Consider the following 3,511-nt stretch of genomic DNA (forward strand, 5'->3'; position numbering starts at 1 on the left):
TCTTTCCCCAAGCCACGACCAGGTCCACCGTCTCCTCCTGCTCCTCTTCGGTGGATCCCCCCACCCCCCAACACATGAATGCGGCGACTATTGAAAGGACTCGATTCCTGCTTGGCGTCATATTGGTCCACCAGCGGCGTATTGGTTACGCACGCTGATGCGGCACGCACGCTGATGACGTTTTTATGGACTTGCGCCGTAGCCTGCGATTCCGTAGGAGTTATCGTCGTACAGTCTACATACATCAAACCTGATGTCGTCGTACCCACGTTTATCGGATCCATATCGCATTGCAATAAACTATAAACCCCACAGTCTGTAGGAGGCTGTAGATGTGGACAAAGACACTGCATAACGGGTACCGGGTGAGGCCGCTGGCTGCAAACGCGAGTCCGCGCCGCCAGCCTCCTACACCGGAAGCGGTGTCACGGTAATAAGGAAACGCTAATGATAATCTACTACTACTTCCGGCTGCTCCCGTTAGGGGGCGCCACAGCGGATCATCCGTTTCCATCTCTTCCTGTCCTCTGTCACACCCGCCACCTGCATGTCCTCCCTCACCACATCCATAAACCTCCTCTTCGGCCTTCCTCTTCTCCTCTTCCCTGGCAGCTCCATATTCAGCATCCTTCTCCCAATATACTCAGCATCTCTCCTCCACACATGTCCAAACCATCCCAATCTTGCCTCTCTTGCTTTGTCTCCAAACCGTCCAACCTGAGCTGTCCCTCTGATATACTCGTTCCTAATCCTGTCCTCCTTCATAATAATAATAATAATAATAAAGCAACCCCCCCCCTGAAATTTGCGAGGGGTTGCTTTATTATTAAAAGGCTGCGTCAGCTTTAATTGAATATTCAAGCCAGGGTCTGTTGTAGTACCACGCAATTGCAAAGGTTCATTTCTTCCCTGAAATCGTTCGAGCTGGATACGTATCGGTTTTATCCGGTTGGGCATATCATCACCGAGGTCATATGGGGCTGCTTGCTCGGGCCCGATCCGGTTAGCTAGCAGGTGCGAGCAGCTGTTGTTGAAGCTCGAGGAGGCCAGTGTTGCCGGTTGTGGCGCCGGTGGTGTTGTGGTGTCAAGAGAGGTGGAGGGCTCACCGGCTGGCTGCTATTTATTGAACCAGTGAAGCGGTGGTCTACTCCTCTTCTCTTCCTACACTGTTAGCTAATCCCACCCGCCATCCATTCATCCATTATCCAAACCGCCCATCCCGCTCAGGGTCACGGGGACGCTGCCTATCCCAGCAGCCACTGGGCGGCAGGCGGGGAGACACCCCGGACGGGCCGCCAGTCCATCACAAGGCGAACTTAATTCAAAACTTGACTCAAATGATGCGACACTGGGACAGGTCAAACATGGCGTCAATCAAATAGGGTTATATGAGGCGAATGCTGAATACTGTTGGGTGTACAATTGGATTTTGTGTGTGTGTGTGTGTGTGTGTGTGTGTCTGTGGTTGAGTGGCCCCAGGTTTTGTTCAAGTGTCATCTTTAACGCTACTGAGCATGTTGGTGCCGGTGTACCTCTATCCATAGATAGTGATTGATGATGCTGTTTCGCCTGTCAGCCGAGTGTGTGTGTGTGTGTGTGTGCGTGTGTGTGTCCGCCGTATCAGACTATGCGATGGTGTTAATGTTCGTCTCGGTGCCTGTAACATGACCTCTGATGATGTATAAGCCTTGTGTGATTAAACTGTGTTGTATTCAGGAAGTACAGTTGTAATGGCCCATTCTGTTTAACATATGCCTTCCAGAGCCTGTTAAGTATGGCTGGTCCTGTACCGGCTAGGCCCACCTGATTTTCTCTGTGCCCACCCACACTGATTTCTGCCTACGCCACAGATATGAGGGCAGGGCCGCCGTCAGCGGGCAAGGAGGTCAAATGAGCGGGCACAGCCCCGGTCTGGCCCGACCCCAACACCGGCCATGCCTGAGGCATTTGGAAAGCCGACAACACAAATCTGTATTCGGTCCTTAAAAGTGTATGTGTTTATATGGAAAACCTCCTACCTCTGGTCCCACCATGCTACTTGCTATAAATTGCAGTGAAGTGCTACCATGGAAACGTCTGTCATTGAGGAACTCGAAGAAAATATGAAAGTATGCAGATTTTGACTGAGTTTGATTTTTGATGTATTTTTTATTAATCCCATGTGGGGCAATTCATGCTCTGCATTTACCCCACACTGGATGTGTAGCTAGGAGCTGTGGGCAGCCGCTTAGGGGCACAGACAGGAGTACTAACCCTAACATGCATGTCTTCTTGACGGCGGGGGAAACCGGAGCACCCGGAGAAACCCCACCGCAGACATGGGGGACAACTCCACACGGAGAACGACCTGAGATGACCCCCAAGGTTCGAACCCAGGACCTTGTTGCTGTGAGGCGACAGTGCTACCCGCTGCACCACCGTGCCAGCTTCCTTATTATCCACGCTGTCGGTGAAACTACAAATACCACAGCAGATTCATATCATGCACCAAGACCTACTCAACACCACACCCGCTTATGTCCGAGGGCTTAACTGTTTGAGACCCTCGAGTTTCAGCTGTGCGACGACCTGATGTAATCGAGGTTATTCTTACGGTATGTGCCACATCCAGTCACCGCAGCCACACTTTTATAAGTTGGGCTGACACAAAGCCCTGCTCATCCCGGGCGGGAAAATGAAAAGTGCCAATGGGACACAAAGACAGCAAAAGTTGTTTGTGACTGGAGCCGCTGTCCCTCATTAGAAGCCGCCGCCGTCTAATGGCCGGCCATTCGTCTTAAAACGTCTGATAGTGCCTAATGGGGACAGAGTGTTAATTAATAAACAGAACCCGCTGGTACACGTGTGGACAATTAATAGTGCTTAACGAGGGAGAAGACGGATGGCCGACGGGCTGGTGACGGGCCCGAGTTCTAAGCCGAGTGTCGGGGACACTCCTTCAACTGCGGCAACGTGAGAAACATGCAACTTAATAGAGGCGAGGAAGAGAGGACAGAGAGCTCTTCATCACACGGTGGCGGGCGCCGGTGAGGCTACAGCAGCTGAAAGTCAAGTACAAGTCATTACTTGTGTATGCTAATTGTGTTACCCCCCCCCGTTGCTAAACGGTATGCGGGCCTGCTGTACACGCTCTTCCCCCATTTAGGACGCGGCGGTAAAATGGCTTAAGTGTTATGGTGCATCAGCAATAAATTAGACCGACTCATTGAGTCCACACCCTGCCTGAAGTTAACTTTCATGGTCTTTTTCCTTATGAATCAGCGCTGCCTTCATAGAGGCGAGGTGTTCTGAATGAGGAAGTGTGGACACTACTCATATTCCCGGAGGAGCGGGGAACGGCGTGTTTGACAAGGGCCCGGGATCCATTCAGCAGCGGGCCCGATCACTATCGGAGGAGGTGACAGACTAATATTGATGGGCTGTGTCCTCGCCCGGGCTGATACTGTACGGTGTACGCGGACCCGGGGCCGCGGCGTTCCCGAGACACCTCCTCGGCTTCACAGGGGACGGA

The sequence above is a fragment of the Lampris incognitus genome, chromosome 11 (assembly GCF_029633865.1).
Source record: "Lampris incognitus isolate fLamInc1 chromosome 11, fLamInc1.hap2, whole genome shotgun sequence".
Classification (NCBI taxonomy): Eukaryota; Metazoa; Chordata; class Actinopteri; order Lampriformes; family Lampridae; genus Lampris; species Lampris incognitus.